This window comes from Trachinotus anak, unplaced genomic scaffold (genome assembly GCF_046630095.1).
Source record: "Trachinotus anak isolate AG129_WGS33_773 ecotype Australia unplaced genomic scaffold, CSIRO_AGI_Tana_v1 ptg000014l, whole genome shotgun sequence".
In the NCBI taxonomy this organism is placed as follows: Eukaryota; Metazoa; Chordata; class Actinopteri; order Carangiformes; family Carangidae; genus Trachinotus; species Trachinotus anak.
In genome coordinates, this window is record NW_027273865.1 from 6742196 (window position 1) to 6765291 (window position 23096).

General features: G+C 39.1%; 1 protein-coding gene across 3 annotated transcripts in view; it reads right to left on the reverse strand.

Moving 5' to 3' along the window:
* The window catches only part of nectin1b (nectin cell adhesion molecule 1b), a 139220-nt gene that overhangs the window by 84185 nt on the left and 31939 nt on the right, over positions 1 to 23096 (reverse strand). The gene's annotated exons all lie outside the window — the stretch shown is intronic.

Genomic DNA, 23096 nt, shown 5'->3' on the forward strand with positions numbered 1-23096 from the left:
TGTGTCTACATAAAAAGGATGTGCATCATACACCTCAGCTGCACAACATCAAAACAAAGTAAACTCTACTTGTCTCGTTTCACAATAATAAGATAATCAAAGTAGGAAAAGGTTGGTGTACTTCTTCAATCTGTGTAGAATATAAGGGAAAGACATGATTTGATGTTTCAGAGGAGACTGTCGGCTGATTCATACACATAAGGAAGACAGACAATGGCTGCACTCCATAAATACACTTTAATGCTTTTAACAGCATGGCAACAGACAGAAAGTAATTTCACTGCTTGTGTTCTTGCAAATTTCAATGCAATATTCTGCCCTGCCATCAATATTAACAATTATAAAAGCCATCAGATGTGCATCCAATCAATAGCTCTTATGTTAAGCTTTCAGGAAATGCACTGCAGGCAGCAGATATGGTTTATTGTGTCATTTGAATGGGATTACTATTTGTCGTTAGTGGTGACAAACTCTGCACATGGAAAAGTTTTAGCCATAGCAAAAAGTGACTTTGTGAGTTTAACTTTTAACCCACAGACCTGTAAAAAAAAATTCACCCGTTTTCACATCTGTATTTTCCATCATACCGGCACACTCTTTATTCAACTAAGAAGTACCCACTCACTTATCCACTGGGACATGCTCACAATTAATCACTACACAGATCAAAATAACATCACTTGAGGTGTTAACCAGAAGTAATGTTAGACTGTTTAGCCATTTGATAACCAGATGTGTAACCGAGAAATTCAAGTTAAAGTGTTTAAAAAAGAAAAGTAAACTTTCCCTTGGGTGAGGCAGATGATCCTCCAGATTGACAGATTATGCATCTCCATGTATAAATTACTATAGTAAAATAGTAGAATACATATTACTGTACGTAGCAAAGTCTGTGGAGTTAAAGTGCTGAGCAACATGGAGAAAGAAGAGCCAAACGCTGGAGGAAAGGATTATATCTGGAGATCTTTAATTTCAGTCTTGGGCTTCAAAGGCCTGCAGAGAGAAAATGAGAGAGTTGGTGAGTGACCAGTGGGCTATCAGCAAATGGGTGGGCAGTGGCAGAGGGCTCATCACAGGGACCATTCTGGAGGTGCACACAAGACAAAATTACTTTGAATAAATTCTAGCTGTGGGCAACAGCCGGGTTCCATTATATATTTTATTATGGCTGAAACATCAGAAAAATGAGTCATGGATCTTATAAGATTATCATTTCTCATCCGTGGTAAAACCTGAGAGAAAGTGCAAGATGTAAGACATGTATAGGTTTCATTTTTCTTTTGTAGGAGATCAGGAAAAAAACATTCAGTTTGACAGAGAGATGGGAGGCTGTTTGTATCTGGAGTACTCCTGTGTACCTTGTTTATTTCCATATTATCACAGTGGGGGCACAGAATCAGCTCAAGATCAATCCTCTTTAATGCTTATGTGAGAGAAACATCTGCTTTTCAATTAGATATTTAGCAAGCGTAAGGGGGGGGGGGGGGGGGGGCACTAGTGTCACCGAGGCTGCAATGATGATGTGGCTAATGTGCCTATCGAACAACACGTGGATCGAGAGCTCAGCCTGCTGCAGTATCTTAAGATAGCTCTGCGCAGTCTGTTTCTTCTGATAAGGTGCAATCTGATTCAAAGAGATCAAGCATGCTGCAGGAATATAAGTCGTCTAACAGAAAATAAAACCCAGTCAACAGCCACAGATTAATAAATCCACACACTCCATCAGAAAAACGTGATCTGTCATGTTGGTCTCATGTTCCTGTTTGAAACCCCGACAGTCCACCAGTCTATCTCTGATGCCTTTTTGCCTGCATGAGTTTTAATAATACCCTCTGAGCATGCCAGGGGGTTATCAGCTTTCACCTCCCGGTAACAACCGGTCTTATAAAGTTGTTGTGAAAAAGTGTGTGTGTGTGTGTGTGTGTGTGTGTGGGGGGGGGGGGGGGGGGGGGGGGGGGGGGGTTAGCCAAGGTAGCAACATTCGGGAATACGGAGATATCTGAAATAAAAAAAATAGGATCTGCTGGAGCTGATAAGACTTCAGGATGGTGAAACTGATTATAGCCTGTTTTCCTCAGGATGTGAATTTTGCTGATCCAACCAAAATCTACCGAACAATGCAGCTGAAAGGATTGGATTTGACTTACAACATCCTGTATCTGTGATAGTCAAATAGCTTAGTTCGAGGGCCACCTTTGGGAGCTGAGGGCCAGTTGACAAAACTCAGTTATCAGCATTCACTCTAAATATTTATCTTTGCTGCATGACATAATGGTAAGATGCTGTAAACCCAGTTCTGTGAGGAGAAGGTGGAGCCCACTAAAGGGTGGTACAGGTTTGGAGCAGGACCAACAGAGTGCTGAGGTTTTTCCTGACTGACTCAACACTGTATCTCTCTCCTTGCGTGTGTCTGACATGGTAGCAGAGGAGACGTGAGGCATGTTGCCTTTCTGCTCCCCAAGTCTCCCCCAGGCTTTTAACCTCCAAAGAAGAGGGTGCAATCAGGTGATCATCAGGACACTGGTGCTCTTCAGCCCTGAGCCTGACAATATCTGACAGCTGATCCAAATATACTGCTTGAAGCTTCTAAGGGTTAAGGTCTGCATATCTGTACAGATTCTCTGCATGTTACTATGACTAATACTAAGTAACAATAGTCACATTTGTAAGAAATACACCAGGTTGAGATAAACCAGAGTTTCTATTTAACCTGCTCTGAGAATAGTTCATTAAAAAGTAGCAGTGAGTTTACAGTACTTCAGCCCCCTCCTCCCCCTCTGAAGACAGCTCCTGCTGAAGCCCAATCTCTCTCACCGATCCGCCTCGACTGGTAGTTTGCTACAAGGGATCCTCCCAGCCAGCCAGTGGATAATAGGTGTGTTAGATTTCAGATTTCAGTGCACACAGATGCAGAGATGAGTGAATATATTAGAGAGGGTGAGACCCTTTTTAATTGGGACAGCAAATACACTCTACTAGTGAGTCAAAGCAAAGTTTTTGGGCCTGTATGATCAATACAGGCATCCTGCCACCACTGCAGCAGTCATTGATTGAATAATTTGCAAGGCGCCATGCTGTGTTTCAAACTTGTTAAAAGGAAATGTGCACTGAAGGCTTGGTGTGGGAATAATAAAGGCAAACTGGGTCCTGTGTCTCCTTAAGGAAGTAAAGTGAACACTGAAAAATAGCAGCATTTTGTTGTCATTTTAAAAACACAATGATTTGTATTGGAATAGAACTCATGTGATTTACTTAATACAGACAATTGCCAAAGAGTGAATTTCACTTTTGAAAATGTTGTCATTTCAGTGCAGAACTCTGTCAGCCTTTGAAACTGGCCGAAACGATACGCTTGAAATCACTGTGTTGTCTGAAAATTACTCTCTGCAGCCTCTCTACCAAGCAATAGTCATGTAGCTGAAAGATGCTGCATGCAAATGACCAAAGAGCAAGCCCCCTTAACTAAACAATTCGTAATATCATATATTTTATGTTGTCATGGAAATGTAGCCAAATGGCCTTCCCCACAACACTGCCAGGCGCTGATGGTCCGAGGCTCTTTTTGATGATAACCCAACCTGACAATATTTTTACTGTCCCCATGGAAGTAGGAAGAAGCCATCACACTGACTCAATCAAACACAATCTCCAACATCATTTCACTGTTCTTGGAACAGTGTCGTCTTTGCAAGTCAGACTCACATTTGAAAACGGTGTTTGCATAATACCCTGTACTGTAGAAGTATTAACCTTGGACCATTTGTTATAGTATAAAATCATATTTAAAGTTCATAACTGAACAAGAAATCTACAGAATTTGTTATAACAAAACTCACTTTTCAGAAAAAAATCCAAATACAATCTTCAAACCACCTGAGAATTAAAAATACATGTGTTTCAATAAGTGGACCAAACTTGAATTCAAAGATAACATCTGAGAAACATGCATGGATGAAGTGAAGAAAAGACATACAGACCTGTACAAACTATGGGCTATATACTGCGGTTTACGGAGGATTATATGAGGCTTGTCAGTGTTTTCATTTGATGAATGAGTTTTAAAAATGAATCAGTACTGACATCCTCAAAATTGATCTCTGAGGCAAAAAGTTTCTCAGGTAATAAATGGATTCTTTGGACTTTATAGAATAACCAGCATGTACAGTCCACTGTAAACTATTTTCAATTCATGCAGCTATTTTCTTTCTGAACTAATAAATGGATTATGAAATGTACGTAAAACCACTAGTTCCCATATTCGTGATTTATCTAAGCAACAATCCAAAACCAAAAATGATCAATTAACAATAATATTAAAGTGATAAAAGCAGCAAATTACCAGGACCAGTGATTGTTTCGGCATTTTGTTTGATGAATAACTTATTTACTTATTTGATTATCAAATGGTTGACAATTCATTTAACATCAATCTGCTGAGGATAAATACACTGTAGTTTCAGCAGAAGAAATGTTTTATTTCCTTGTGAGAATTCCTCTGATACTTTTAAATATGTATGAAAATGAGAGCAAACCAAACATTCTGCAAGATACTGTTTGGTGTAGCTTTGCAAAAGTACAGTTCACTGCACGGATGCTTTGATGGGTACACACTGCGTTCATGTTTGTGTGTGTGTGTGTGTGTGTGAGTGTGTGTGATGCTGTTTGAAGGAGAGGGAACCTGGAGAAGGTGATGAGCTGGTGTCTAAAGTTAAAGCCAGCTTTGGGATGCGGAGGCTACACTATCTGTTTGGCCGCCAGAGCACAGGGCTGTGCTTGTGGTTTGATAACACAGGACCCACGCATAACACAGGCTTAGTCTCCTAGAAAAGTTCTTTAATCAGCTCGATGCGCTTAGTGAGCAAAGACTGTGGGAATTGAAGTGAAGAAACTCAGGTCAGATAATGAGACTTACATCTGTAACATAGAGAATGTGATTTCCTTGAATCCGACAGAGAAAGAAGAAAAGCTCATTATCCTTATCACTTGTCAGAGAGGGAAGATATCGATATTATGCATATTTTGTGAGGCTCTTGTCGGAAATTAGCTAAATCCTTCCCTTTTTTTTCCAGTTTGCATTTTATGTGTCCATTTCCATATTTCACACTTTCAAATGCATGAGGCCACTGTTTCAATTTGTCTCCTGACTTTATCAATGTACTTTATTTTTGCACCCTTTTCATTCATTTCTGAGAAAGCTGACAGTTAATTGAACAGATGGATGATAATCACGTCTGTCGCACTCTCCCTGGAGACTGTTCCCTCCCTCTGGTGGGGAACGGCCCCAGTTTTTTATGTCTTCCCAAGCAACAGACAAAATAAAATATGATGAATGTGGGGAGAGAGAGGAAAACAGTTCATCAAGCCACAAAGCAACAGGCATTGTGACATTCAGTAATTATGGCTGACAATGATTAGTACTTGGACTATTCGCTGCAAAAGTCGAGTGCAATTTCCACATTTTTGTTGAAACCTTCTCTTATCTGACAAAAATAATTTTCCCAGAATGCAGCTCAGTCAGACATCCTCGTATCTTTTGTATTTTACTCGTGATTGGAGAGGAAAGCTTTCACAGTTTGAAATTTCTTTATGCATGAGAGTCTCCAGATTTCTGAATGAGAAGTAGTCTTTTCACAGAGGTCAGAGTGTTGTTCCGGCTACAGAACAGAACGGCTGGAGCTGATGCAGTGTCGTGCTCAAGGGCACTTGAGTAGCTTGCATGCTTGCTGTCACAGGGGCTTGAGCCTATTTTAAGGATATTCTCCCAACTTACTACTACGCCAGTGTGCTGAGAGGCAATGTCATGGTCACTGGAGTCGCATCATCCCTGCCTGCTGTAAACAAAATGCAAATAAATCTTATGTGGTTGCAGTCAGGAAATGAGACGCGTACTGATGCAAGAGTCGAAGGCACAACAGACAGTCAATCAGCCCCGTAATAATACTTCAGCCACAATGATTTGAGGCGCCTCTGTTTTATGTTCACCAGAGTGTAGACTTTGTAGCACGTTTGGGACGTAAAGTTTTAGAGTATGATATTTAAACTCATTTTCAGGGACATGATTAATGTAATGTTATAAACTGAGGCATAGTTCAGTATGGGATTCCTGATAACAGCTGACACAATGCTATGTGGAACAGACAGCACCACAGGTTACAGATAAAATATATATAGGCCTATATGTGTCTCACCTCTTGGTGGTGAAAGTCCCTTTTTAAATAAACCACAACCTTTTTTTCAGTTCTTCAGCTTTAAAGTAGCTTGGTTAGAGAAAATTAATTCATTCTATAGCACTTAAGTGGTGGTTGTCACTTTGATTTTGGAGGATTCAAGCCACACAGGTTGAGAAGTGCAGCTGTAGGCAGTGGCACATTTGACTTCTAAATGAATGTGTTACATCCCACATCCTGACACTGTGATCACAGTGTTGAGCGAGCAGTGCATGCATGCAAACAAAAACTGTAGAGCTTAAAATACACTGCAGAAGACCTGGGTAACTGCCAACATTTGTTTCATTTAAAAAAAAGTTTTTAAAAAATTATAATCACTGTGCCAGCAATGTTGCAGCCCTGGAACGGAACCAAATAATTTTAAGCACACTGGTCTGAGAAAATCAAAGCCTCTTCTGTGTGAAATGTCATTTTTCATCTGTTCCTGCTTTTATCAACTTGTGAAAGATATTATAATGAAAAACTCAAAGAAAAGCCAGGAAACAAAGTGCTTACTAGTGCTTAGTGTCTGCTTTAGCCTGAGCTCTGTTTGCCAGTAAAAACTGTTCTTTTTCCAAACACAGTCAACACCTTAGGCTCCACACAATGCAAATGCAGCTTAAAATCAATGATGCATGTGTAATGGATTTCCTACATTTGAAATGACTGACTGAGCAATGAGCACTATGTGCATCTGGTGTGAGCAAGGGAGTGCATTTAAGTGCATTTAAAGCACACAAGTCATTCGTTTTATTTAGACAAAAAAATAATAAAAATAGATATAATAAAAGAATTACAGACAATGCAGAATTACAGAGGGGAAATGGAATATTTGTTGAAAGAGCTGCTGTGGAATCACCACAAGAAAGCCAAGGACTGGTTAGATCTGAACATTGCATTCCCTATTAGTATTATATAAGAGATGTCAAGGCTGGCTTAGTTAACACCCCCCATGATGCCATGAGCTACTCATGCATGTTTTACATCCTGTTATGCTGCTGTGAGATTGGACTACAGAACCTCTAGAGGCTAAGAAGTGACTCCTCTTGTAGAGGTCGATGCCTTTGCTCTACTTTTTAACATGAATGGTACAATGTATACAATGACTTGTTTGTAAGCATGTGCCATAGGTGCAGATGTAGTTTCAGTAGCTTTTACATTAAAGAAAACACAACTGTGTATACCTATATACACTGTAAATTAGACACATACACACACGTTTCACACAAATCTGCAGCAACTGCATGATCCTGTCACGTCAATATGGACCAAAATCTCTGAGGAATGTTTGCAGCACCTTGTTGAATTCATGCCATGAAGAATTAAAGTAGTTCTGAAGGCAAAAGGGGTCCAACCAGGTAGTAGCATGGTGTGCCTAATAAAGTGGCCAGTGAGTGTATATATTACTATGTGTATGAACACACACACACACACACACACACACACACACACACACACACACACACACACACACACACACAAGGATAAGGGCACTTCCCCCTCCAGTGCAACGGCCTGCTTGCCACTGCACTGAGGAGGGAAATGTCCTTATTTAAATTGACTTGTTAAATAAAGGTTACAAAACACAACAATATTAAATGTGCAATGAAGTGACAAGCCACAGACATTTATTTTTTATTTAGTAACTGTAATATTTTGGTTGTTGTGACACTGGTATGGCAGGGGGGAAACATATTTCTTCTTGTAACCTTTATAGCCTGGATTGCATTCTTAACATTTTGTGAAGCCTCCCTGAAAACAACATGATGCTGCCATTGTGATCACTATTTATACTGGTTGTGAATGAAATGATGCAGCAGAGTGTGGCTTGTTTTCAGGAGCCACACTTTATGTGTCACAGACTTTAGCTTTCATAGACTTAGCAATGTCATGACTGCCTTAATTAATGCCTTAGATCCTCCAAGCTACTCTTCCTTGGTGTGTACTCACTGTATTATATCCAGTAGGTGTGGTCACTGGTGGTCTTTGTTCTCAGTTTTAACTATGAACCATTTTCTGATCATGCTATTTTGGTGCAGTGTGGTGTATACACAGCGTTTCAGTACAAACTAAAATTAGGTTCTGCTGTATTATTCCTATTAAGTATTAAAGACAGCAGAGTTTTGGATGTCTGGTTTCAGTATTTTGTTAATTGTGTCTTACTGAAAATAAAGACTGAGATTGATTAAAATAATCCAAATTAAAATGACTCACAGATGAAGTTAATCTGATTTTAGGTGACGCAGCTTGTCTAAATTGATATCAATTTTCATAAATTGATATTGATAATTCTCTGGACAACTCAAAGCAGCCATATAATTTGATATCTGTCACTTTTGGGTCAACTGGTGTCCTGTGTAATTTGAGATATGATGGACAACTGCAAAGTGTAGTGTGAACAGTGTTATTTCTGTTCAAAGTCGTACAATTAAAAATTCCATTTCTGCATTATAAATGATGAATGATGAAATTTGCTATTCCAAAGGGAGTGTGATCTACTCCATTTTTGGCAACTGATTACATCTGAATTAATCAGGTTATTGTAATTCTGCAACATGTAATCCCTCACCCCCGACTCTGCATGCTTGGGTCTGAATCTCTGTGTGTTTGCATCTGTTGCTGGTGAACAGTTTAATACATGAAAGTGAACTTTCATGATGCAAGTGAAGCTTTAAATTGAACATTTTCACATCCTGCAATAAAGGAAATATCTCCTTTGTTGGCAGCATCTCGGGGTGAGGAAAAGGATAGCTCTGAATGTCATATGTGTGTGTGTCCACTGCTCCTCCCACATAGAGAGCTAAGTAATTTTATGCTCTAATTCTCTCCTTTAAATTAGGCAGGAGGCATAAAATATGAAAAGGGCAGAGATATTCTGAGAGGTCATGTGATTTGTGGCATAAATACTTAACAACCACTTGAAATGAAACATTTTATTATGTCATGTGTGCAAATAATGTTCAGCTGTAACTTGATTAAATACGCGAGTGGTCTCTAATGTGTTCTTGATCCTTTATTTACCCGTGAAATGAGATGTGATGCAGCCATAGGATAATCTGCCAACTGGTTTTGCATTAATCTGGGTGTAATGCAATATGCAATCCCCTGCTGCGACTGTTTCTGGCAAAACCTAATCAAAGATAACAAACAAAAATTAGGGGTTCATTTTCTTATGCATGACAACTAAAATGACAACACCCTTGTTGAAAAACGGCCAGATATGAGCTCTACGTGTTGCTGTTATTATATTATACAACTGTTTCAGGACCAGTAGAGATACATTGAAAATGATATAAAATTGTAACTGTTGCTTACTTTTCCTTTGGGAGTCTCACCTATCATTGACTCTGTTGTGTGCATTTACAGCTCGTGGTCGTTTTTTATCCACAAGTATGAGCATCAGACATCTCTCTTTGTTGTGTCTCTCATTTGTTACTACTCTGACATGATAGACTTTGGTTTAAGCCTGAGATGTCTCACACCTTCATTCTGTATTATAAGCAGTGCGTTGTTGGGAATAAATTAACCGCTGTCAAATCTACACCGTTTCCCCCTTACCTACTGACATTTATGAGGTGTTATTTCTCTCATGTATTAGCAAATTGCATGCATGCAATTCATTTCCCCCAAGGCACCTTGTCGTTTTTCTCATCTGAACAGAGGGACTGGGGCACTGAGCTATGTGGGAGATATATTAGTGTCCAGGAGCACAGCACAGAGAGGGTAGGGCCTGTCTCGATGATTTATTCCAAATCCAAAAGCTCTGCAGGAGCGTGTTGTCAATCCCATTGGCATCACCTTAGGGTCACATCAAAGCACTGAGTTGGAAAAAACAGAGACAGTTGTTTACAAATTCTGCCGCCTGTTTTGTTCTGTGCTGGAGATGGGAATTAAAACGTAAATTGGGGCTGCTGTTGTGGTATTAAATATGAAGAGGAGGTGACGCGTCTGAATTTTGACGGGCATTTTCTTGGCCCCGACAACAAGCAGCATCAATGTTGAGGCTTAACAGTGATTTACTTATTAACAATATTTTCACACATGGAACGCATGTGTGTGTCAGTTTAAGGAGGACACTGACTTCAATTTAGAGAGTGAACAAGTCATAAGATGTCACTAAGAAACACATGTATCATAAACTAGCAAAAACAGGATGCCAGAGTCACAGTATCCTCCTGAATCATGCTGCCTGCATGCTTGAGTCATCACTTCTATGCTACAGTGTTATCCAGAGGTCACTGAGCTTATTAATCATCACAAACAATACACAACTGCTTTACTGTCGCTCTCGCTCAGTTCACACCAGAGTTTCTCTGTATCAGACCTCTTACCACTAAGAGCCAAAATCCCCAACACAAAGTGCACAACTTGAGATCATTAATCATTTAAATCGGTGCTTCCCAACCGTTTTTACCTCACAAACCCCAACAGCCCGGTCAGATGAGCATCACGCTCCAAACACAGTCTGATGAACTGATTATAAACCAGATGATATTTAACACTATTAATTAGTCACCTAGAAAAGAATATTCTAACAACATTTTTTTTAATAAATTGAATTGTAAATGTTTAGGTTGCTTTGGGCAACTTTTCATTCATACCAGACATTTAAGCCATTTATCATCACTATTAGCCAACCATTGCTTTTTCCATTTCAAATGTTGGTCTGATACTTTGAGCCATTTAAAGTGTTTCACCACTGCTTTTAATTATTTAAACTGCTTATTCTTTACTATTTTAACCATTTGTCAGCTAATTCTACTTTTTTTTCCCTACTATTTTAGCTACTTTTTTTTTGTTGACTTGAGTTAATTAGTTGAACTCTCCATGTATCCCTCTCAACTGCAGAGGTGCATGTGCCCCTGGTTGGGAATCACTGATTCTGATCACTGACACCACACACTGAATCCATGATACATGTATTTTCAATAACAATCCATTTTACAACAATATATTTAGAAGCACTAAACCACCTCATAGTAGGTTGTGCTATAAAAGCATTTTTGGTCACCACACTATATTTAGTTTTGCTGCAAAATGAAGTAATGTACTGGAATTGTATGATTTGCAAACATAACAGATATGTGCTTTTTCATAACTCAAATCATTTAGAAGAAACAACAGTAAAATTGAGAAAATATCTCTACAGCATATAGTATAAAACCTGACAGTATCCTCCAGTTGTGATTGAACCTGTTAATTTCCTACTTGCTGAAGTCGCTGATGTATTCTGTCTCTGTGTGATGGAAGTGCAGACATTACCCTCCCATTCGCTTCCATATTGTAGTCCCAGTGGGAAGCATTCATCCCAGTAAGGTTTATTCATGAGGACAGGCGAGTGCCCTGTGCATTATAAATAGAACAGAGCTCTCAGCCGTGCTCAGGATCCGACTGCATCTCGCCAGTCGCTACAGGTTTGAGATCTGAAATGCAGCAAGACTCTCAACACAGAAATGGAGCTTAATAAAAATGATGAGCATGAGTTTAGTTTACTTTTACTCTCCATCACAGGACAATGACTTGATTGGATAATTTGCTTGTTATCCCTACATCTCACAGTTGAGTCAATATTAGACAACAAGCTGTGAGATCCACAACCCTGAAATCGCGTTTGCTTTGCTCACAGTTAAAAGCACAATTACTATTGACTCAGAGTTTATGTTTGTACTACGCTGACTAGCAATATTTTCTCGTGTTGCTTACACTGATGAGATGGAGAACATTAAAAACAAAATCATCCTGGATTCTGTTGGCAGTGGAGCAGGCACCAGTGCAGCATCACAGCCTTCAGTTTAAGTGACTGCCTTTGATGCATCTTATCTGCATCTCTCCCATTTTCCTCTGCTACTGAAAAAAATTAAATTAATCAACTCCAATCCAAAGCAAACCACACTGCCATTCACAAGAGCACCTTTGATTACGGAATTTCCCTTTTCCCTTTAAATGGCAGCAGCTAGTTTTAATCTTTGAGAATATTTTATTCAGAATGGTCATGTCGCCAGGATCCTCCCTCTCTATCAGACCCCTCAAAGACTTCTTTGTGCCATGTTCTGTGATTCAAATTTTGATACAGAGTCAAACTGATTGCACCACGAGAAACCAAAGGTGATTATCCAGATGGACTAGATAACAAAATGTAGCCCATTATATGTGGTGAGAAAAGGTTGATTAAAATGAATTTTGAGTCGTCTTCTTTCTTTCTAACCTGTCTGACTCACCCCGTATTGCCCCAAGCCCTTCTTAGACCTGTGGGAATAGCAAAGACACACTTTGAGATTATTCACTAAATGGCACAATAATTCAAGTATGTGCAACTCGATCCGTCGTAGAAACTCTTTAGCGAGCCTTATGGAACATCTTTGCAGATAATGATGATTGATTTAGTCATTAATTACAACAGAAAATACACAAAAAAAAACAAAAACACCAATATTGTGAAACCTCAAAGCAAAATTCTAATCATTTCTGGCAATTCCTGTTTAATATGCAGTGGTAGTAGTGCTTTCTGTTGGACTGGACACACATTAAATATTACAAAAATAAAATCAACACCGAGGCTGAGAGAGGAAAATCTTGTAATCCTATGCAAACAATGGACCTGTAGTATTCCCAATGTTTAATATTACTCGCACACATCCATGTTGGACAGAGATCATTGGGGATTTGAAGCTGAACCCTGCACAAAGCTCAAATGTGGTCTGGTGTGTGTGTGTGTGTGTGTGTGTGTGTGTGTGTGTGTGTGCAAACAACTCGTTTAACATATACGTGTAAACAAGCAAACCCTGGGTCCTCCACCAGAGCATTTCATACTGTGACATGAGCTGTATTCTCTGCAGATGGTTAGAAACAGAATTATTGTATGTTTGTGCTCAGGAAACAACATTTACTCCTCTGTGATATATACAGTATCTTCTCTTAGACATGTCATCTTAGCTCAGGAATTCATGTCCTTTAATTCTGTCCAACTGGTGCTGAATGCAAACAAAATTAATTTATAAACTGCTTCTCCTTTGAGGTGATCAAAAATACAGATCAGATGTTTAGGAACATTGCAATTTCAGCTATGTTGGTCCAAAACACATTTTATTCCCTTTTTCTTCTTGCTCAGAATTTTTTTTTTTTTTTTTTTTTTTTTTTTTGCCTGAGATAAATAACAGCCAAAATACATTAGTGAGATTTTATATTGAGAATAATACAGAGGAAGTGCTGCCCCTAGCAATGTCAGAGTAAGTTACACTCATCCAGAAATAGGTACTGAGGATAGGAGGTGAACATGTCATCCTGACTTAGGCCAAGCCAACAGGAGCTTTGCAGAGAGAACAAAAGCAGCATAACTGCTTCCCTCAGCCACAGAAAACCTTTGTTTCATGCAGCAGCCTACAATTGCAGCTCATGTGCTCTCCAATCAGATCAAGGTTTCAAATACGTTATCTCTCCAGACCTCAATGAAGCAGCAGAGGCCATCGATATTTCTTTCACGAGCAAAGAGGGTGATATATTCAGACATTTCACAATTTCTTTCTCTTATTGGAACAAAAGCTTGGTGAAATTTAAGCTAAATGATGTCCTCGGTGCTTACTGAGCTCACATTTTTATAGAGGCTGTGCGATTGCATCATAAATCTCCAGGCAGCCACAACTGACAACATCATGGCGGTCCACTGGAAAACTGTCCAAACAGCCAGATCAGAAATAGATACCTGAAAAAGAGGGCTGTCATGTACAATATCTGTCTGTCAGCAGCTGAGAGATGAAAGACAGCTAGTGCTATGAAAGAGTGAATGATACTATATCATTATGTCCAAGACTCATGGCAGCTGGAGTTGTTAAATGCTAAAATTGTATCTATGTTAAGGAGACAAGGTACGTGAAGCATAGCATCATGTTTAAGCTTTTCAGAAAGCCTCTTCTAGGTTTTCAGATACAGGGACTTAAAAGTGAAAGTGTATTTTTTATTGTATGTCTGTATGTAACTTGTGTCCTCAGGTGTTATAAAACTGCTCAGCATTTATCAGTTAACTGTCGTCAAGAGTTACAAATCCATGCATATGAAATTGTCTATTTAATTGTTTTATTTTGTTCTGTGTTGACTTTTATTTATCAAGGCTCAAAGAGGAGTGTTTTAATTAAGGAATGTTATAAATCAAATACAAAAGGTTGTTTCTTGCAAGCTTGCTGACACACTATTTAGCATTTGCTAATGTCAGCATGTAGCTAGCCATTCATGCTACATGCATTCTAACATTGCAAATGCTCATAGTATTATTATTATTATAGTTGCAATATTGTAGTCGGCACAGGGCTAATATTTCAGTGTGACAACAGATAATTTAAATTTGTGCCAAGTGTTACTCCTACAGACGGGTGACAAACTAAAGGAAAACAACAGGGGACACAGGATGACAACGCACATGCTGACCAGCACCTTTCCGAGACACAGTATGTAACTTTTTTCTGTAGCTTGTCACCAGTCTGTTTATGTCCCATAAACCCTTAGGGCTTCTTTCACATTTCACACAGAAATAGACACAGAACAATGAGCTAAAGACACTTGTCCTTTGTGCTATTCATTAGTACAGCCAGTCAGAACAGCCTCATAGGTTCTTTCATTCACAAATATCAACCAAGAAATGTGTCCCACACTGACACACAAAGCAACCCACTTAATATTCTTTTTAAAAAGATTCATAAGTCAGAATATTGTCTTCGTCTCTTAAACCATCCTTGTCACTGAACCTTCATCACTACCAAACTAAGCAATGACAACTCTTAGTGGTGGTTCACTTGTGCGTCGATGAAGAACGCAGCTCGCTGCGAGAACTTATATGAATTACAGGACACATTGATCATGCACCATGTGGCCCCCGGTTTCTCTCGGGGCTACGCCTGTCTGAGGGTCGCTTTGCCATCAATTTGAAACACCTATGTTTCCAAGGCTGGGGCAGTTGCAGGCTACACTCACTGCCTTTGTCCCTGTGAGTGCAGACTTGTGAGACACAGAGTTTCTCCAAAAGTGGCTCTAATACTTAGTTGTATCTTTGATCTCAGTGTCTGACCAGGTTATCTTTGGAAACAGGTGGACTCTTCAATCTGTCTTTGTTCTCGTTGCTTTTCATCGCCAAAATATTCTACAGAGTGCGTGACCAGACACTGCCAAATATCAACCAAGAAATGCGTCCCTTTCACATACAATCTGCTTACTATTTTTTAATAGATGCATAAGTCAGAATATCTCAGAAATATTTTTCTTTCCTTCCCAGAAAAACGAGGCTCAGTCCTCCAGTGTTGGCAGAGCTAATTATCTGGTGTGGAAATCCGATGTGTTGAGAGCGAGACAGTGATGTGTTAGCGGACTATGCTATGGTTTGCAAGCAAACAAGCTGACATAATTCTAAATCAATCAAATTTAATCAATTTTCCATTTCTAATAAATCCAGGTGAGACAACAAAGTTGTTGCTTTGTTGTCTCACCTAAGAAACACAATCAGCTGTTAGAAACCACTGAACTGAGAAGAAGAAACCCAAATATGGCTGCCAAAGGTGTCTTAAATCACCTGACAGACTTCTGCTGGAAAAAGGAAGAAATGCCAACATTACTTTATTCTCTCTGTATACTGTTGTCGAATATAATCTTCTAGCTGTAAGTTATTCCGCTAGAGAATAACAGCCACATGATAACACAACCATACCCCCCTCCTCCCTACTCTGTCTCTGACAGCACAGATGCTCCGACAGGCTGAGACTGGTCATAGAGTGTCACTCACAATCAGTCTCTGAGTGCCAAAGTGCATTCATCCAGAAAATGCCAGATTCCACTTTAATCATTTTTTCTTATTCTATCTCCATCTCTTCATACCTTGGCTATCTGAAATTCTGAAGACAGGCTATTGAAAATCTTGACCTTCAGGATGACAGTTATCACTGTTCAGAGATCTGTGTGTACTGTGAGTTTGTGAAGTACAAATCTTAGTACACTGCAGGATTCACTGTTCAACATTACACTGACTTAAGGCTGATGTTTTGGCTGAATATTTGAATTATGAAAATAACTCCTGGCATTACTTTTTAAAGTCTCTGTGAAGGCTTTCTTTATTCTGCTAACTAAAATTTGAGGTAATGTATGTGTCATATTTTTCTCCTAGCATTAAAATATGTTTATATATATATATATATATATATATATATATATATATATATATATATATATATATATAAGCAGATGAACTGTAAATGCTCTTTGTGTAGAAGTGGAGATCATATGTAAAACCATTTTGACACAGTTGGCAAACTTTTCTTCACACAATTCAGATGAGGAGCGATAGTGAAGAAGACATTCTTTACTGTGATTATGGAAATGACAGTGATGTTGCAAGGTATGATGGGCTTGTTCTGACTGCATCAGCATCACGACAGGCCATCCACAAAGATGTAAGACACAAGATATTTCATGCAAAGCTTAGGAATACATGGTTACTTTTTTAATGATCCTTCTGAAAAATGAGGTGAGACAAAAACAGGGGTGCAATCAAGATCCAGTTGAGAATCGGTTTCAAATCGTCCGAACTGTCAGAATCGTAAGCCCCTGAGTTTAACAATTTGTTTGTTAATCGATGGCATGTTCTCAATACGCAAGCTGCGTAGGGCTCTGTAAATTACACAAGGACCCCTATGTCAGAGTGGGTGTCAATATTAACAACTTTGATGAGAGGATGAAGCAGAACTCTCCTTCTGGTGATGAAAAGAGAAAAACAAAACATGAGAGAAAATTGCAGGAGCAGCAATCAGGTAAACTTTCTCTTTACTCTCCTCTCCAAGTTTGATGTCAGCAAATAACAGTAGGCTAATGTTAAAATACAACTATTTCTTCAGTTTGATAAACGCCAACTGGCAACTGTGATTATGAACTGCAGCTTGGAAAACATAACTGCATCACACATGAATGAATCCATGTGCACCTGCACCAAATGAAACCTGTACTTTCCAGCAGCTGTAACCTCTGTGGGGACCAGTCCACACATTAAATGGTGGAAATTATTTTAAAACATGACAAAGATTATCCAGTCTCTCAGTCAAAGTTCAGTTAGAACTCTGCACTAATGCAAGATAGATTGATATTGACTATTGATTCAATATTGAATTTGAAATGTTCATTAGCCAAGCTGTAGTATACACCGTATTTTATATTTGAATATGTTTCGTAAAGGAAATCAGTTTGAAAAAATGAATCATAATCCTGCTGCTACAGTCTAAAGGCTTTTGTTTACATTGTATAGGCAAACCGAAGTCAGGTGTGACTGTGTGGCAAAAACCTGTGCAATCTTGCCTTTCTTCACAGAGAAAAATGATCAGGAATCAATTCCCTTTTGATAAAGAATTGGATTTGATAATGGCACTGGTATCAATAAAATTTTATCAATTCCCATCCCAAGACAAAAACCTATAGAACAGTGGATAACTAACTGGTTTCTATTGGCCTTTGGCAGTGATCTCATAAACTAAAGCTGTATTAGCACAACCAGTGGTACTCCCCACTGCAGAGGGCTATTGCCTTCAGCTAATACACTTTGTTTGAAATAGAAGTTATTTGGAATTTTCATGTTTTTGTAGGGAAAATGAATGAGGCACTGTGTGTTAAGCATTCTTCAGAGGGAGGTAATTTCCCTCTGCAAAATGCATTTAGAATGCATAACACCCCTGCCCAAACAGATTGTAGATGATGGCTGCAGCCAGGCATAACCACGAGAGCCATCCTTTCATGCTCAAATGGGCAGCCAGGATGCGTGAACCGTCGTGTGATGTCAGGAAGTAACCCTGTAGCAGGTAGGGTACACCAAAAACTACAATGATGATGCTTGTGCATATTTGATGTTGCATATTTGATGGGAAATATGAGGGCAGGATGGCAAGGATGAAAAGCCACGTCTATGCCTGGAACCTGGGACTTGATCAGCATATTAATGTGGAATAGTGATTATACTTTGTCGGCAATACCTCAAGGCCGGACTTTGAGTAAAAAAATAAAAAATAAAAAATAAAGAGGCTGACCTTCCAGACGAGCAGAATGAAGTTTTACCAAAAAATGGAAAGTTCACTATCAGCATTCAATCTTAAAATAAAGTCTCGTTCATTTACATAATTAGAACTTGGATCTCCAAAGGAGTCTATCCATGCTATCAGCTGTTTAGTAATAAGTGCTGCAGGACATCAGAAACCTCCACAGAGGACAAGTGAGAGGTGTTTTAAAAGGGAGATGAGGCACCATGCAGCAAACACTTATACATGAGTTCAAACCAAAGGAGGACACCTCTCTGTTGAGAGATGCTGATTTAATGTAGCTGCTGGGGAGAATTTAGCGTTTCCCTCTTGCAGTATATAACGGCTGTATAATTTACCAGCTCTTATCTACCCATGTCGCACATGCTGATCTGGGATAATAGCATTGTTTGACGAGCAGCCAAGAGAGCAGACTGCAGAGTCATAAGATAGTGTACATCCCTCACACATGCCCAGTGTGAGGCGTGTTTAACTTTTTTTTTGTATGGGGGAACAATACAGAGGACAATTGCATTTATCATGTGTACTCACTGACTGCTTAGAGTTATATCCACAACAAGAAATTCAGATTTTCACAGATTTACAAGGCTTGCATCAATCATGAACCCCATAATTGAGTCAAAAAGGATACAATGTACTCTCCCTCATGCCTAAGGGATATTCGATCAAAGGTTTGAATAGTGAGTGTGTGTATGTAACCTTCAAATGTGTGTAAATATGTTTACAGAGAGGACCTCGAGTAGCACAGGAAGCAAACTGTGGTGAATGAAATGAGAGCAGCAGGGGGATCTGCTCTGTGGATGATATCAATTCATGTAATTTTGAGTAAGCCTACCTTTCCAAAGATATATGTAAAATTAATTAATTCCTGAGAGACAGCCATATGGCTGTTAAAATAACAACCCACTACACAATTCATCATCCCATTAAAAGTGAGGAGAATTCACAGCAGTAAGTTCTTTTTTCTTAATTATGCTAATCAGCCCAGACTGATTTTATGAAAATCTGCCTGTCCAATATATAGCTGGGTTAGTGTTTTTCTTTCCTCTTGTTTATGTTCATCTTTTACTGTTACTATACTTAAATGTCAGTGCAACATCACTGCACACATGTTGTGGTAATGAGGTGAAGACTGTTGCACCACTTGGAGACCAAGACAGAGAAATTACAGTAATACTTCACTACAAAGGAATTAGGATTTTTCTCTAATATTCCCGAGCACAGCCAAGAACTAAAAATATCACATTGACAGTCGAGTGGGTTTTTGGTGCGATAATAAAAGGAATTTTCTAAACTGGGTTCAACATTTCCAATTCCATTCTGTCACTGTTATCACAAGTTTGTCATATTTGTGTATCATGTTCCAGTTCTCTTTAATCCCTTATGACAAGGTCTGCAGAATGTACTCTTTTACATTCCCCCATATTTCTTCAAAGAGGCACACAGTCAGAGCAAGGAGCACAAACCCTGACTCTTTTGTATTGATTAGATGTGGCCTTTTTTCATCTGCTTCTGTGCTGCCGCTGAGAGACGAAAAGACTCAAACCTCAATCCAAATCTTGAGGTTTGTTTTTTTTTTTTTTTTAGATTTGGTGTCAGAAATTCCAGCTTCAGGAAAGTTTTAGTCTTCAGTTATGGACCGTGTTGGGCAGATCTTCCTATTGGCTGTTACATTGATGGGCTCACTCGGCTGTGTTACCTTTTTAAGAGTTCCACTGCAATGCAGGACAACAGCAGGGCTTATCCAGCCAGCAGCAAAATGCTAGCAAGCTTTTGAAGAATTTGATCAAGCCCTCTTGAAGGCAGGTGCAGCATTCAGTTGATGGCTTAACTCACCTCAGGCATGCAAGCTATTGCTACGCTATTCCATACCAATATTTTTCTCTGATACTGCTTTGGAAGAACATGTTCACCATGTCATGGGCTCTGTGCTGGCAAAGAAAGTGATGACTGAACATTACAATTTGTTTTTGACATTATCCAGTCACAAAGGTGAGATTCCTCTGAACTGGAACAGTGACACAAAGTGTGAAGAATGGTTTGTAAGAGTAAGATGAATATGGTCTCTTGGTTTGCCCCTTGACTGTTTTAAGTTTAAGCAAAAGGAGAATGACAAAAATGGTTTGTGGCAAGAAAGAGGAGGTATTCAAAACTGCAGAATGGGTACAAAGCATCACTTGAGAGTCATTCCAAGCATCACATCTAATGGACTGCATTTCTATACAGGATTTACAGCACACAAGATTTTAAAATCTGAAAAGGTACAGACACTGTTTGCATTTGAGCAGATACCCGATACATGAAGAAAACAGACGGTTTTTTACTTCTGGGCCGAGAAGATGAATTTGTTTTATCCAGCAAAGCAAACCCTGGCTGTACACTAAGCGAGACAGGATGTGCCCAGATACGTTGTGTGTTTGTGTTCCACTATTCATCACTTCAAACACATCCTCAGCTCACTGCCAATACGGTGCCTCATCCCTGATGCAGCTCAACAGTGCGACTGCCACCAGTGCGCTCAGCCCAGGAGCCATAGCCAGTGATTTACTATCTAGCTGTATTTTGTCTCACTTGGGTGCACACCGCTTACCACACTGTTGCCCTGTCACAAGCTGCCTCACCATATTTGTAATTCTGTGTAAAGCAGTACCTGTGAGCTTGGTATCTCCGCTGAATTCATCAGAGGACACTCTAATCTGGTTCTGTCTCGACTCTGCCTCTGCAACAATGAGCAAGATGAGTGTGATGAGGCAGAACCAGCAGAAAACATTCTGCATCCAGCTGATCAGATAAAGTGTTGCAATTACTCGCCAGGGAAGTTTGCTCTGTGATTTAAGCTATTGTTGAGCCTTTTACAACCTCAAGAGAGTCAGTCATGGGTGAAAATGTGATGTTGTTCACGCTTACTGCTGAACCAAATCTACCACTGACAAGTTGAAAACTATAATTATCCAATTATTAAACACATCTGAATATGTAATGAGTGTAAGTATTTAGGTAAAGGTGTTGATGTGAGGAGCTACTCAACATTTATCCGATGTGATCGTCTAATGGCAGCACATTTTTCTTTGTTTTGCTTTTCTATATCTCCCAGTTTTTTTGTTGTTTTTTTAATGCAAATGGAAACCTGAATAAAAACAAATGAATGAGTAATGGAGGTTCTGGCACCTGTGCCCATAGGCTAAATGGTCTTTGCACAGTGCATTTTCCCCTCAAAATGAGGCACACAGATTTGAAAATGCCATTTCATACTTTCACATGTGCACATTTGTTCAATAGCTTATTTAAGTACAGTCCTTTGCATTCTTTCCTTAAAGGGATAATTTAGACTTTGACATAAAGCTGCATTGGACAAATTTTCGGGTTCCTGAATGGCAACAGAAAATGCATTTCTGAATAAATTGAACTGGAATATCCCAAAATCCTGCCAGAAAGCTGCACACAGCATGTTCATGTTTACCAGCCTGGCTGGTCTGTGATCACTTTATACCAAAAGATACCAAATGGACGCAGGAGGCAGAAGAACTGGCATCATGCTAGAAGTCTGCAGTAATTGCTCCAGGCAACAGTTTTGGATTTCATTTTTAGTTTTGATTTGTTTTTCTTGTGTGTGAAAAAGAGTTCAAACCACACATCAAAAATTCAAGTGGGTAAGATGTGAAGGGTCTGAATGAGACGACAGCACACTCTTCTTCATGGCAGCTCTAATTTATGATTTAGGCTTCTATGTCAGGTGTGAATATAAAGAATATCTACTGCCGAGTGTAGCTCTATGTGCTGCCTCAGCCAGTTTATATGTACCGCCACAGCTCAACACTAGATGTATGAAGACACAAAGTTTATGTGTACATATGTAAATCAAAGCCTACAGACCAAGTCTGACCTTCATATTAGTCAATTTATGAGCTTCTCTTTACATAAAAACTCCATGTTAGGTCTGCAACTCTACAACTGTCTCTGGTTTCATACCTGCAAACTAATAATGTCTACGATATCACATTAGGTTATGAGCTGTTGAGTCATAAAAATGTCGATGTAATGAATTTAATTGTGTAACTGGTTTCTGAATAATTGAAATTGATATTCAATCTGCAGTTCCCACACAACTAAGCAAACACGATTCATTCTGCCATCTAGGTTTTTAATCATAGGAAAGTGTGGCAGTGCCAAACTGCACCTTCCCCACATTATATGACCTATGGTGCTTCTCAAGTTCATGACCAACAACTTCAAAAAACATAAAAGACTAAAGGTTGTGCTCCAATAACAGTTACATAGAATCTATAATCTCTAGTACTTTTTTTTCCCTCTACAGTAGCTTGCATTTGGAAAAATTGCTGGTATGAATAAGCAGATTTTCATATTTATAATATAAAACATTATTTCCATGATTTCTCACAGTACAAAATGCAGAGCAGCATAAATCATGTCACATTAATGTACTGTAGATTTGATTATGCTGTTTTCCAATTAATGTGCCACAGGCATTTACAATTCAATTTCAGTTCTTTGTGCGCTGTTGTCTTGCTGAAAGGAAGGCACACTGTGTTCAGAGGTAATAAAGTAAATAAGCAGCAATTCGTAAAAAGGAGAAACACCCATGGCCCAATTTTATTTACTATTTAGTATTCTGAAAACACCTCAGCAGAATAAACTCAACTGAGCTCTGCTTTTAACACATACTATATAATGTTGGGTCAGTCCTGTTTCTATACATTTACACAGGGTGGCTCAGTGGTTACTGGGGTTGTTACTGTGGACTACTTGCACAGTGACATGTATAGTACTGTGGACACGCACTGTTCTGGTTATATAAAATTGCTCCTACATGTATGTG